The sequence below is a fragment of the Camelus ferus genome, chromosome 8 (genome assembly GCF_009834535.1).
Source record: "Camelus ferus isolate YT-003-E chromosome 8, BCGSAC_Cfer_1.0, whole genome shotgun sequence".
In the NCBI taxonomy this organism is placed as follows: Eukaryota; Metazoa; Chordata; class Mammalia; order Artiodactyla; family Camelidae; genus Camelus; species Camelus ferus.
In genome coordinates this window covers 45,237,513-45,252,773 of record NC_045703.1, presented here as the reverse complement: position 1 = coordinate 45,252,773, position 15,261 = coordinate 45,237,513, and the positions used below count along the sequence as shown (strand labels likewise).

Below are 15,261 nucleotides of genomic sequence, written 5' to 3'. Positions count from 1 at the left end.
AAAAAAACTGTTTCTTGCTAAGAAATAAAACAAACAAAATTAATGGCTAGTTGATTCTTGTGTTGACGACAGAAGGAGGAGAATATGGAAATGTTTATGAAAGCAATAGGTCCCAGCCACGAAATAGAAGTTTCGGATAAATTAAAGACTAAAATGTCAAATGCAATGATGACTCAGACACACTGTGTGAACAAGACTACCAAATGCTCCAAGAGGAAATAAGTAGAAAAGATGTGTGAATTTGTTTCAATAAGTGCTCCAGACAGTACAAAGATTGCTCATCAAGTGAGATAAGCAGTTAAGATCTAGAGAGATCATTTACATTTCTCAGTTATACTTTAGTAATTTGAAGGGAGGAATTACGTGCTACCATGATTTTTTTTTTCAGGTTGGGGACTGGCGATGATCTTGAGATCTATCCCTCACAAATGTCAAGAATCTACTGTACCTTATTTTGACAGGAGATAAACAGAGTCCTTCATAATCCTCCCCTCATACAATATTCCTTCGCCCACATCTGCCGTGAGTGGATAAAATGATGGCTCAGAGGCGGAGGCACAGACTCCCCCAGGGCGGGCACCTCTACAGCACAGTCAAGGTGAAGAGCCTGCCTGGGGCTGAGACGAAGAGAAGATAACGGTCCCCTGAGAGATAAGCAACTCCATCCTGAACGTTCCCACATCAAGTGAAAGAGTGGGCCTTGCCTGTAAACGAGAAGTCTGGATCTGCAGATAGGGTGAGAATTACAGATTATGAAGAGAGCCTACTAACTGTAGCCTGGCCATTCCTGCTCAAACCACTGTTTTCAAAATATTATAGTATTTGCCAGAACAACTAGTTAAAATTCACTAAGACCAGTTAAATAGTTTTAATAATTTTACATAAAGGTGTTTTCTTAAGAGTTGCATTTTATAGCTTTACAATTAACAGGTGCATTTGTTAAAAAAAAAAAAAAAAACAAAAGCTACAAAAATGACACGGCCAAGAATTGGGAGTAGCTGTAAAACGAGGGTAGACGTTACCTCAAAAGCAGCTTCTGAAAATCCAATTTAAGTTCTTTGGTTTGGGTCGGAAATTTAAAAAACAAAACAAAACAAAGAAACCACCCTCCCCTGGCTTATCGCAGGAGTAGTAAGAACTGGCAAGGCTTTTCTTCCAATGTGGGTGGCAATTGAAGGCTGGGAATACATTCAAAGAAAAGGTAAAAGGGCCAGGGATGCAGCTACAAGAGAGCTCATTAGATGTAAGACTGTCAAATAGTAATGATATTAAAAATAACAAAAACTTAAATATTTGTGAGAAAAAATCTTTCAGAGAGATGACAGGAATGAGATATCACTGCCTGTCAATGAGCTAAACTTACCCATTTTTGGTTTAAGAGGGTAAAGTATCTTTTGTAAAGAGTAAGTCAGGAATGCCAACCTTAAAATCATGACCGTGAGTCACAGAAAAATGACAGCTACGCAGAAGAGCGACATGGTGATGAGAAAAGCCAACCTCCCCTGTAGGGATATGACGCCCTGCTGCTACCACACCCACATTCATGCCATCAACTGAAGGTGGCTTTTGGTTTACTTTGTAGCAGTCATCGCTCACTAACCAAATGCTGTCTCAGGCACATTGTGACATTCTCAGAAGTTCTAAGGGCCATTCTTCAGTAACATCAGTAACAACATCTGCCTACTGCTGAACACCTTATTAAAGTGGCCCAGAAAACTGCTTTGAGCCTCCTTAACCCCACCCACCCTACTCCCATCATCCTTTCGCAGACGCAAAGCAAGTCACTTCAGAGATGATCCTCAGACTTGCCACGCTCTCACAAACAAGTTCCTCTTTCCACCCCTCACCCTTTCCCAGACAAACCACCGCCTTCCTTTCCTCCTCTTCAATTCACTTTCCAAAGTTTGACAAATACTTATTCTGTGACTTTAGACCAACCAATCTCTTGAAACTTCAATTTCCTCATCTGTAAAATGTGGGAAAATAACAGAACTTTTCTTCGCTGGGCAATGGGGAGGATTAGATGAGACAAGACAGGAAATATCTCAGCGCACTATCACGTAGTAAGCAGTCAATAAAACGTGAACTTTCTATTATAACTATCTGGATTAGAAACAATTATTTGAGTTCATGAGAGCTGTTCAGTGAACTTAAAACAATCAGGCAGTGGCTTTTTTCTTCTTTCCTTTCATTTCAATAGCATTTCACGTGGTAAACCACCTGTGTTCAAAGCTCCATCAGATGATGTGAAGATCACTACATGAAAGTAGATGTTGTCTTGTTAATAATAATAATCTCTTACACTTACATGGGTCCAGAAATGACTAGATTTCTGCATACAACAATACCTCTGAAGTAATGGAGAGGGATCTGCCCGTGGGGAGGGAGCTGGACCTGAAGGCTGGGCTCTCTCTGCCATCACACTGGGCTGAGAGCACACTGGGGACCAGCCTAAGGCATTTCCAAAAGACTGGGTGAAATGCTAGAATGACATTTCCTGAAGTCTGCCCCAAAACACAACTTTTAGAAGACCATCTACTCATGTCTCATGATAACAGTTTGGTGCTGAGGGAGATGTGTAATCCCCTAGGGTCTGTGAGAGACACATGGCACACATCAGCAGCGGTGCAGCAATCCGTGATGTGCCGTCTGGGCCAAAGGTTCCCACAGTCCCTTAGCCTTGTGACTCTGTTACCACAGTATGGCGACTTCCACAGAACCCACTTTTTGGAAAATGCTGAGCTATGGAACATAAATTCAAGAAAAAATAATATGAGAGTAGGCAGTATCTCACAGGATAGAATTTATTCATCTTCAGAGATGCTACTTTCTGGCAGAGCTCCCTATCTGCATCCGCGCGTTGAGATTTATAGTGCCTAATGCTGGGGAATGCCCTCAGGTCCTAGAAGTCGAGGCTGGAGAAGGTGACCCTGAGAAAGACACGGCCCCTGCGTCCTCAGGTCTAACAATGGTTTTCTGATTGACTGACTGCTGGCCTCCTACATACTTTCATTAACACCAGAGAGGCCCGCAGCCTGTAACGGGAGAACTCACATACCCACAAATACAAGGCCACACAGGGTAGTCCGACAAAGCCAGTAATCCTAACACACATTCAAGGGATACAGACCTCCTGGAGCTGGGAAGGTTTCTTCTACACTTTGTCATTCTAAAGGTTCTTATCAATACTAGCTTATTCGACCCTCACAGTTACCTTTTAAGACTGCCAAGAATTCTCAGCCTCATTTTACAGATGAGAAAAATAAGACCACATAACCAATAAACAGACTTTCCTCTCCCAAGACAGTGCCCCTCAGACTATCCCACACTCTGTACTGTAGTCAACAAAGAAAGCAACTGAATATAAAGATGAAAACCACAGCAGCCAGAGTGCGGGGGCTGAATCCTGCCTTCACAATTTACTAGCTGTATCATCCTGGACAGGTTACCCAGCCTCTCTCGAGCCTTAACGCCTTCACCTAAGGAATGGAATAGGAATATCTACTTCATAGAGATTAAAAAATATTTTTTAAATTATTCATGTTAAAGAGTTTTGTACTTTGTGGACACTCAGTCCACAAGAGCTACAGTTACTTTGAAGAAAAGAAACAAGCTGCTCTCCAGAAACATCCCCTCCAAACATGGGTTTGCCAGATGCCTGAAGCATCCCAGAGCAGAGGAATAACGGTGCAAAAGCCAATACCTTTGGTACCACAAAGCCCTATTTGATTACTCAGGAGTCTAGAAGTGAAGGTGGGGAAAAGAGAGGCTTAAGAACAATGGTAGGACTCTGGATTTCAAGGACAAGTAAAATTTCAAAATGAGTTCGTGAAAATGACACAAGGTCAAACAAACTAATAATTTAGTTTTTCCAAGCTCTTACAAAGGAAAAAAAAAAAAACCAAACATTTTAACAATGAAAAAAAGTATGAAGGACATAATCTCTGAACAAAGACCCAAGGCTAAGTAAGCTATTGGCAACCTCGTTGTGACGTTTTTGCTGAGGAGGCATAAAAGCTTCCTTGCATACCAACTGTGGACCTGCTTTCAAGAAAGCTAGCACAGAGGCAAACGGAAAGCACCGTGAGAGATCACAGCAAGAGGCCAGGAGAAGGAGGGATGAAAGCTATGGATCCTCTCCAAAGGGGACTCAAATGACTGCAGTGAGAGTCTTTCTCTGGATGAGTACTGGAGTATGTGTATGTAAGATGCCAGGAGAAGAGGAGATGGAAAGACATAATCTACACACCAATTGTAACACTTACTACATCATATCATGACCATTTATTTATAGGAGGTTTTGGAGGAAAGAGACCTTGATTTATTCATTTCAATATCCTGTGTGAATATCCACTGTAGGTATCAATAAAATGTATCAAATGAATGAATAAAAGAGAAGGGGAAAATGCAACAAACTAGTTGCGGGAGGGACTAGGGAGGGGGAAAATCAGAAAAAGATCTTCATTTGTCCGTCTGTCTCGCATTCTCCAGTGAAAGTTCTAACAACTAGGCTGCTAAGTATTTATTTACCTCTTTGGCAGAAGCATAACACTCCTGCTCCAAGAAACCCTCCTTATTTAAGTGTCAGTGGAGAACACATCAAAAGAAGTTAAATTCAAACCTCTTAAACAGGCTCATTCAATAAGGATAAGAGAAAAATCTAAACTCACACTTGAAGCATCTCTCAACAAACATATATTGCTACAAAGAAAAATTTCCCTTTCAAATCAAGCATGACAGATACCAGCTTTGATATTCGACTCAACCAGCCTGATAAGAACTCTGAAACACACACATACTGGAATTGAGATCTGTTGTGGAGAGATGTGAAATTTCGCCCCGAGGACCCAGGTTCATAGATTGTAGGCAGGCAAAACTCTAGACCATTTCAATGTGAGAACTGAAATCCCAGTAGCATCAAGAACAAATCCTTGAGAACCTGGGTCTTCTGTCCACCATCTATGCTTACATAGTAGAGATGCCTGAGTGGCAACTCACCTATGCTTCTTTTAAATATGAAATTGGTTATCAGGACCGCTCCCTCTTATTGATTTTTTTTTTCAAAAACACCCTGCCCCTGTATCTACTGATCATATTTTCATGAATACGACCCTGTTTATAACGTAGCAATGGTTTACCTGATTTGCTACCTTTTCTGCCAGGGAGATCACACACAGAGGGGTAGTCACTGAAGGCAACCTTTACAAAATCTCAACTTCCTGCCCTTCCGTTTGTTACTGTAAGAAGGATGAATTATTTGAGATTCTGTGGCCTAACCTACTTACTTCCTCTGAAGGAGGAACAGAAAATGAAAAATGCCTTTCAAGAAAAAAAAAAAAGTGCATAGAAAATGAAATCACAAACTGACATTAACAGGCTTACAGTATACTTAATATACTCTCTATAGATGCTTTTATTTGAAGTTCATTTTCAATGTACAGACAATAAGATATCTCAATTTGAGGCAGAAATATCCTGAAAAATGCTATCATGTCATCAACATACTTCTCCTGTAGAGTAATAATAGGAATTTTACACACATCAGAGGGACTCAAAGGGCATAAAAAGAGCAAGAACCTGTCTGACACAGATATTTCCATGCTTATGCAAAATACACATGAACTTAAATTAAAAAAGAAAACTAAAAGTAGTATCTTGTTCTTTTTTCTTATTTCACTTCATAACTTTTTAAATGCTAAAAGTAGTATCTTCTTTTTTCTTATTCTGCTTCATATGTTTATAGAAGATAGAGCTAAAATTAAAAGATTTACACTTGACTTCTCTTTTGCATATAACAAATTAGATTTGACCAGATTTTATTTCTCTCACAGAAGTCATGTGCATGGCTTATCTTGATAACCATTTGTAGCTAAACTCCTTATCAACAGATTGAACAGCTAGGCCTCAAATCTGCCCAATAAGATCACAAAGCAATAGGGTGAAATTATTTAGATCATTTAACAACCAGACCAGGGATTTCAAGTCACACTTCAGGGTTCGATCAGTGTAACAGATGGGGGAAAATAATAAACTGAATTTGGTGCCTGAACCATTCTACTCAAAGTGTTCTAGTAACTGAACTAGCTTAATTTTATAAAATTACATATATCATAAAGCTATGGTCCAATTTGAAAAGGCCTGGCACACAGTAGGTGCTCCAAAAAATTTACTGGATGACAGAGTTTCAATAAAGGAGAAATAGTCCATCACCCTACAACCAGTGCACACAACAGCATCCTTCTAAGTCAGATTAAAGCTCTGCTTGATGGACCATAACTCAGATAATAGAAATATTTATTATATGACTCCCACTGTAATCCAGGACCACCCAATGAATCAAAGACTCTTCACTTCATTGTAAATTGGCCTATGCTTCTGGTTAAAGAGTGTAACACCAGTAATTACAGCATTTTGGTGAATATATTCTTAGTCATATTCTCTATTATCTTTTTTAAACTTTGTTTCTAACAAACTAACATTCCTTTCAACCCTCAGAATCTCACCAACATTATCTCTATCCCTCATTTTAATTTTCTTCTTTTACCATCAGAGTAAATTCCATCATGTTTCGAGTTCCCATCATGTTTTTAGGTCCCATTTTTTTGACTGACTGATTGATTTACACTTCTTGATAACTAACACTACTGCCTTATCAGGTCTCTTCTTACAAAGAACAAAAGAAACCTTCTTATAAGTAAGCCCAGTAATTCCCAAACCTAATCTGAGTAAGGTTTTAACAGTTGGTGATCATTTCAAGGCCTCGAGCTAGATAAAGGTGTTCTTTTCAGCATACTTCAGTCTTTTCCAACTCACAATTAAAAAAAAAAAAAAAGAGGAAAGTGAAGAGACAGGGATTTCTTCCCATCTTTTATACATCTGTTCGCTACTGCTCATCTTAGTGACCAACGTATAAGAGCAAATATATTAATCTAGAATGTGTTTTCTTAGAAATATTCTAACAATTACTATTTCGAAAATTAGAAAGTCAAAGACATAACAAAACAAAAGCCAGTGTCACTTCCCCTGGTCCCCTCTCTTTCAAACTGCATGATACAAACTTAGACAAGTTACTAAGTATCTCTGAGCACCAGTTTGCTCTAAAAGAGAATAATGCCAAATGCTCAAGGTTAGTGAAAGTATTAGAGATAATACTCAGTGCTCAGGACAGTACCTGGGCACACAGAAGGCACTCAGTAAGTATTTGTTAGATGAATGAATAAATGAATGAATGAATGAATGAATATACAGTATCTAGCTTAATGCTTGGCATTCAAAAGGCACTCAATATACAATTACACGGAATATAACAACATTTCACAGTGTTTTGCAGAGGGCACCCCACCTCCCAGGCCCCTGCTTAGAAACACATGTCGCACCACATCCAGCAGTACCACCACAGTACTTACTGCACTTTCCTCCACCTTTCACTAGCACTGAACCATGCCTTCGTTTGGGTAATTACCACTGTGTGTATATGGGTTATCTCCTCAACTAGATTATAAATGCACTGCACTGAGGTCAAGGACTGTTGCTTTCTTTGTAGCCCCAACAGATTCATTCATCCCACCCTACTCTAACGTGTTGATTATGTGAATGACGCATTTCCCAACAGAGACTTACACAAAACAGACACTCAATAAATACTTGCTGACTGACACAAAACACTGACTTACAGAAAGAGTAATAATACAGAGGTGTCGCACTGTGATACATAATATATATGCAATTCTTTCAATCACTATCCAAGTCATTCATTGTAAGTCCACTTCTGAGGCAGAAACTAAAGCTCATCAGAAGATCTCACATCCAACATCACCCAGCTTTACTCAAGTTCCTCTTGAAAGTCCTGGTTCTTTCCTTCAAACCACTCTGACTCTTAAATAAGGATTTCTTAAAGGCCTTTTTCAATCTGACTTCATAAATCAAACTCCTGGGGTAAGAATGCAGGGAACTCCTCAAGGGCAAAGATCTAGTCTTTTAGTGTTCAGCACTATAGGAGCTCAATAAAAACCAGGTAACTCGTAGAAACACTGCTAGGGGGACTGCTCAGGTTACCCAACCCTGGGACCCCCAAGGGTACCCTGGTCCACACCACATAAAGTAACTAACTTCTTTTGTAAATTTCCCATCCTAACTGTATCTACAATAAATAACCTTGGTTGATATATATATTTCTTAGAAATAAACTACAAGGAGTGGGGAGGGAAATAGCTCAGTGGTAGACTGTATGCTTAGCATGCATAAGGTCCTGGGTTCAATCCCCAGTACCTTCAAATTAAAAAAAAAAAAAAAAAAAGAAGAAGAAAAGAAATAAACTACCAAACAAATCGGGACTTATTCAAGAACCAACCTTCAACTACTCAGGGACTAATTAACAAGATATGTATTTCTTTCTTCCTCCATCACTGAGTTTTAGGGTTCTTAGAATATTGATTGGATAATTTATAAGAAAAGGGAGATAAACTAAAACTAAAACTTGCCAGGGTGTGTCAAGTTCAGTATTATCAAATTGAAGATAATGACAGATAGTAACTGTGATTTTTTTTTTTCTATCTAGGTAATAGATAGTGGATTAGAATTAGAATAAAGTAGCAAAGGGATCTACAAAACATGGCGGGGTGGGAAAGCCCTACAGGGACCCTCCCCTAAATCCACAGTCATTTGCAGGACCCATTTTCTAGCCCCCATAGTCTAAATTCTTACTAGTCCAGTTAGCTATTTTCTCATCCTCATTTCCCAGCTGACTCTTGTAACTCAAGTGTTCATTACAGCACACGAATTCCGCTCACATCAACCCTTCCACTTTCAACACCCTACCACTTCCACAATTCAGCATCATTTTCATTTTAAAGTACTTATTTCATTTACTCCTACCTATTATTTGGCTAGTTTGGGATAAATACATTTCAATTTGTATTCAACACAATGTTAAAACATGGTCCCTTCCCTCAAGAAGCCAAGGCTGTAAAAGATAAACTACATTTTCCTAAAGAAAAGAAATATCCCCTGGAAATATCGTGACAAGCCCATGTAATATACACACCAAAAACCAATCTAACACTTTTAGCCAGGAATTAAATCATTCTCTTTGGCTCATGACAATCTACCCCCTGCCCTTTTCACAAAACATGGCTAAGGTAAAGTGGTAACATGACTACCAAAAGTTTAGACAACTCATCATAGTTCTCAAAACCTTGTATCTTATTTGATCCCTTCAACAGAGAAAACAAGGCAAGCATTGTTGCTCCCAATTTCCTGATGGAAAAATCTAGTCTGAAAGGATTAAACTGACGTTCACCAGGTGACACATTTAGTGGCTAGATTGTCTTCTGATCCCCACTCTAGCACTCCATCTACAGTTACAGTGACTCCCCAAAGGAAGAAAAACAGTCTCCACTCAGCACATCTAAACTCGAAACTCACCATCCTAGGAAACACATTTGACTCCGCTTGAACTCTACTTCCACCTGCATGATCTTCTTTAGCTGTTCTTGCCTCCTTATCTCCACTGCATCACTTACTTGGATCACATCTATGTATTTTGCTATTATACTATACAAGATGATCCACAAGCAGAAAATGACAATAAATTTCCATTAACAATCATTTTTACATTGGCATTTATTCAGTTCCGACATCACTTAGTGTCAAGACTTCCATGCATTCAAAGGGGCCCTTACAAAACCACACCTACCCTGGTTATGAGGTGGCCCAATAAGGATTACTAGTCCTGCCAATTTATTTTGTTTTCTTTTGCTAAACAAGAATTAGGAGTTCCTTTAATACTCAAGTCAGAGGAGGAACATGAAAAGAAGCAGAAAAAGAAAGGGAAAGATTAAAAGCAAAAGAAAGAAAGAAAGAAAGAAAGAAAGAAAGAAAGAAAGAAAGAAAGAAAGAAAGAAAGAAAGAAAGAAAGAAAGAAAGAAAGAAAGAAAGAAAGAAAGAGAAAGAGAGAGAGAGAGAAAGAAAGAGAGAGAAGGAATAAAGGAAGAAAGGACAAAAGGAATTAAAAAGGTATAAATGGTAGAAAGCACTACAGTAGCACAAATATACTTTGATGCTCTACCCTTTGCCTGAGAATGACTTCTATCCTGAAAGTAGGCCCTGGATTACTAGAGACAAGCCAGCACCCTCCAAAATTACCAAAGGGATCTTACTGGACAACAGCTGTATTCCCTATGGAGATATGCTTAAAAGTTGACAAGTTTATGCTAACACACTGGAAACTCACTATAACCCTATGACAAGATATTTGGCATGAGTCAGCCCACATCGGATTTGAGCCATAGAAGGTATGTTCCTTAAATACCCTCAGAGATCTTGTTGCAGATTTCACCTACAAATTTTTACCAAGTTCCAGAATCTTCGATATCACTGTTGTACTTATACAATAGTTATATTAGTTTACAATTGCTTTGTTCTAGTTTTTCTACTTTCTCAATTCCAAAAAATGAAACTACTTACTTTATATAGAAAACAGGTGCAACTGAAGTGTGAATTAAAAAAAAAAAAAAGCCAGTTCAGATTATCCAGAACAATCTCTTAAATTTTCCTAATGTTTTATTTCAGCCTCAATCACACTTAGTGTCAAGACTTCCACGCATTCAAAAAACCATCGCAAAATGTTTTTTCTGCCAACCCTGTCCCACACTCTCCTTCCTGATTCCCAAACGCACCTTCTAACATTTGCAAGAATATCAAGCAATTTGTTTCAGCAAGCAACTCTTACCTAGTGGCGGTGAACAAATAATTGTCTGGTGGTCTTTACGACTGTCGTCCCCCTCAAGACTTCACCTGAAGGTCTAGCACTGATTTGAAGACAAGAGAAGTAAAAGTATCATCATTAAAAAGAGAAGTAAAAGTATCATCATTAAAAAAAAGAAAAAGAAGCAGCTGTCAAACTCACAATTAATAAGTTTAAATTTTAATCACTGACTTACTGCATAATTTTATAATTACCACTCAGTACATTACAAAAAATTAAACTAGTTCTGGATGAGGTGAAATGGATTTTATCATTGGTATCATTGCCCTAACCCTAAATTTCCCCATTAAGGTCTCTCCCATTATATAACAAGCAGGTGAAAGTTATGGGGATCATTTGATTCAACTTTAATTTCTCTCATTGCTTTGATCCTTAAAATTAAAGTTACCATACAGAACATGGTGGCAAAAGAACAGATACTATGTAAGCAGTTTTTGTCCATATATTTAAGTGCTGAAATCACAAACTACACAAAGTATTCAGAAATAACGTCTTACCCAGTGAAACAAAATTACACTCTTAGAACTGAATGGGACTATTTATTTTATGACTATATATAACTGTATGGTAAGGAAACGAAATACCAGCCTTAAATTATATTTATTAAAGAATAAAATGATCAGCACATACAAAAGGCAAATTTCAACCAAAAGTCCTTTTCAAAGTTTTAAACACATATTGCACTTTGTACTTTTATTAACATTCAAATGAAATCATCCCGTGACTCCTGATTGAAAGTTGATCAAATGTATAGACAACGGTGAATATAAAAAAAACAATTGTTCCTAACCCAGAGAGTGACAAATCTCAAATCCCAGAATAAAAGCAAAGTGTTTTTCCCATAGAAGTAATGAAGGATGGAAGTTACAGGGTCTGGGTCCTCAAATCTCACTTGCTCTCCAATTTATTAAACTTTCTATTTCTGATCAGCATCCTTTCATACAACATCTGGCTGCTCGCTCAGGTCGACTAATTACTTCCACGTCGGAACGGACTACGTAGCTAAAAGTAAAGGCCAAAGTTTGCTCTCGGCCTTCCGAACTTAAAGATGCGTTTAACCACTAGAGGTCTCCCCTTGGCCAGTTTTGCACGTTCGCTATTTTGCTGCACTTGAAACTTTCCGGAGAAATGCTCTACTCGAGTCAGTGTTTTTCTAAAAACTTGCGCAAAAATCCACGCGACCGAGCTAGCCAGTACAGAGACTCTAGGGCTCCCCAAACCAATAAAGCTACCACAAACAACGCTCTAGGAAAATCAAAATTAAAATTCGACGCACTCGCCCCAGCCGCTCCCCCCACCCCATTCTTATTTCTCATCTCAGTTTCCCTTAACTTAAACTTGGAACAATCAAAAATCTATTTTTGTTTCTGTGCACTCTGAATGATCTCTAATGCATTTTTCTGGCGGTAGACCCATGGTGGTAAAGAAGCGGGCCGAGGGATGCAGGGAGGGGGAAGGGCCGTGCTCACAGCGCCCGAGGAAGTTGCATAAGGAAAGAGACTCCGTTTTTTGGGTCCCCTCAAAAAATCGGCGGGGAGGGGGAGGAAAAGGAAGCGGGGAGGGGGGGAGGTAGGAGGGAAATCGAAGCGACGTTTACCTTCGTCTCCTGGTGGAAGGGTGGGGTAAAAGCCACGGTCCTCGAGACCCCGGAGGGCGGCTCGATACCCCCACCTCTCTCCCAGCGCAGACGGACAAACAGATACCCCCACCCCTCCGCAGGGAAGGCGGGGAGGAAACTGCCCGCTTTTAAACTTTCTCTCACGGTCGCGCTAGGGCCGGGCTTTGACCAGAAAGGGTGGGGGAGACCAGAGGGCCTTTTTCTTTCAAGGTAATTAAAGTTTTACCACCAGCACAAAAGTTGCGCCCTCCCCCCGCCCATGCCACCGCCCCCCCCCCACCCCCCGCCTCCAGGGCTCACAAGTTTTCCTCCCTCTCCCCCTCCACCAGCTCGCGAGGCGCGCGGCGGATGCCTAGGCTCCTGCGCTTCCCGATCCCCACCCCCGCCGGCCTCTACTTCCCCCCGCCCCGCCGCCGCGGCGCGAGGACGGCCCGCCGGGCCCAGGACGCTAGTGTGCAAAACCCATTATTCCGGAATGGCACACGCACGCGGCGTGAGGCGGGCGGCGGCCCCGCCTCGGACCCCTCTTTGCCTCCCCAATATAAGGACGGCGTAAACAAGTTGCAGGAAAAGCAGCCCCGCGCCTCCACCCCCCCCCCTCCGCCCGCCGCCCCGGCGCAGCCGCCACCGCCGCCCGCCGCTACCACCGCGGCCGCCGCCTCCCGACACACGCCCGCGCCCGCACCCGGGCCGGCGCGGCGCGGCACGGCGCGGGGCGAACGCCGCGACGGCGCGGGCTCCCGGCCCGGCCCGCGGCCCGCGCCCTCCCCCGCGCGGACGGCCGCGGCGGGCCCGCGCCGCCTCGCTTCCCGAAGCACTTTCCTGCCTCGGGCAGAAATAAACCGGAGGGTTTATTTTTGTGCAACTTTCCCAAAATGGCGGAAATTGGAACTGATCTATATGAAATTCTCACACAGTCGGTCGGGAAGGGGGAGGCGGCGAGGAAGAAAACGCAAACTCTCGGCCGCCGAGCCCGCCGCGGGTCCGTGAGTGTGTGCGTGCGTGTGAGTGTGCGTGTGCGCGGTGGGAGTCGGGGAGGCCTTTCCGCCGCGCACACACACAGCACACGCCGGGGAGACGCGCCTGCACATTCAACCAGTCCATTCTCCACAGCCCGAGCGGGGAGAAAGTGGCCCGGCCTCTTTTCCCACTGCCTCGGTCTCCCGTACTTGTACTTCTCGCGCTCGCTCGTTCGCTCGCTCGCTCTCCGGTGCGCGCCCGGCACAAAGGCCACACGGGCGGAGGGGGCCGCAGAGGCGGCGCGCGGGGCTCGCCCCTCCCGCCGCACCGATCCGCGGCCCCGGCCGCCCCCGCGCCCCCCGGCCGGCGCCCCCCGCCTCGGCCGCTGCGCTCGCCGCCCGGGCTGCGGCTCCGCGGCGCCCACTCGGGCACGCACCCCGGCGGAGCCCGGCGCCGCCGCGCTCCCCCACCCCGCGCCCGGTGTCATGAAAGCGACCAAAGTGACAAGCTCGGGGGGCGCGGGGGAGGGGGCCCACACGCATCCCGCCGCCTGCGCGCGGGCGAGAGCCCGACGCGGCCGCCTCGCCCCGGCTCCCTTCCGCACGGCCCCCCACACCCTTCCCCGTGTGCGCGCAAAGAAAAAAATACAAGTCTCTCCTCCCCCCATTTTTTCCTTTCTCTTTTCTCTCTTTTGTTCCTCTTTCACACTCGCACTCACTACTTCAGAGTGAGATGCCCAGAGACTCCCCCTCCAGCCGTTTCCGAGTCACTTGCCCACTTTTTTCCCCGGGATTAAGTTTTCTCCTCTTTCCCAGAGGCGCAGAGAAGTGGGGGAGAAACCCCTTCTGTCCTTTCCCCTCCCCTGATCTGTTTCACAAGACGAGGGTGCGCTTCCTTCTCTCTATAGGTCTCTTAACTTTCATCCTCACCCAGAAAAACAAATGAATGGCTTTTGCACGGACAAATCTTCAGATTAATTAGAGATTAGATCCGATCAACCGCTCCTTACCCCCAAATTTTCTCTTTTTTTTTCTCCGTCTCACGAGTAGTCCTGACAAATGGTCCAGGGCTGCGGGCGCAGTGCGCATGTGCGCGTAGAGTCAGGGCTGGGGAGAGGGGAAACTGCGCTGGTGCCGGTGCCGCCGCCGCCGCCGCCGCTGCCGGGGAGGCTCGCTCTGGCTTCCCTGTTAATGCTGCTGCGCCTTCGCCGCTGGAAAGCAGCAATAAAGCCGGTTGGCAAATGCAGCAGCCCGCAGATACTGTTTCAGGTGCATCTTTTCAACCTCCTTGTCACCGGCTCAGAGCTGGTTCAGGAACAATCAAAACAAATATGAAAGACTGCTAAGGTTATAGATTTCTTTTGTCTATTTTTCACTTTACTTTTTTTTAAAAAAGGCAATTCTCAGAGCAGCTAATCCACCATGTACTGTTAAACGTATGCTTTCAGCCATTAAGGAGTGGGCCTTGGTCTTACCCAAACACAATCCAAACGTTCAATGCATGCTACAGGTCATGAAAAATAAGAAATAAAGTTTGAAGCTTTGATGCCCCCCCACCTCGCTTTTAAGAATGGGAGAATGCATTATCAAGTGTGCACGTAAAACTTGCGCGGGCTTTCCGTTTCTTAAGTGTTGGTCTTTATTGACATCTTAAAGGTGTTAGGCCTCTGTTGTGAAATATGTTGGGATTCGTATGTAAACTTAGAAATCAGTCTTAAAGTCCGGTGGCAAGAAGCAGGTAGAGGACTACCCTCTGAATGTATTCAGACAAGATGGCTGAGCGGTCCTAAATAGCAAAACCTGTCTTTGTTAAGGCCGCAAAACTAGATCAAGCGAGAGTATTGTATTTCTGTATTGACAGCTTTCCACCTATTGACTGCAGGCCTCCTTTTGGGCAGCTCACCATTCTCCTTTTCTAC

The 15,261-nt window shown here is 43.1% G+C and overlaps 1 protein-coding gene across 5 annotated transcripts in view; it reads right to left on the bottom strand.

Moving 5' to 3' along the window:
- The window catches only part of L3MBTL3 (L3MBTL histone methyl-lysine binding protein 3), a 108,693-nt gene extending 94,255 nt beyond the window's left edge, over nt 1-14,438 (bottom strand). The window contains exons 1-2 of one of the 5 annotated variants that reach the window (XM_032484900.1): nt 14,353-14,438; nt 10,730-10,808 (exon numbers count right to left, since the gene is read on the bottom strand). The gene's annotated coding sequence lies outside the window, so the exon portion shown is untranslated. Of the gene's footprint in view, nt 1-10,729; nt 10,809-12,362; nt 12,662-13,296; nt 13,454-13,552; nt 13,634-14,352 lie in introns of those variants that run through there. The other 4 variants (XM_032484902.1, XM_032484901.1, XM_032484899.1 and 1 more) reach the window with 4 other exon arrangements.
- Nucleotides 14,439-15,261: the final 823 nt, after the last annotated feature.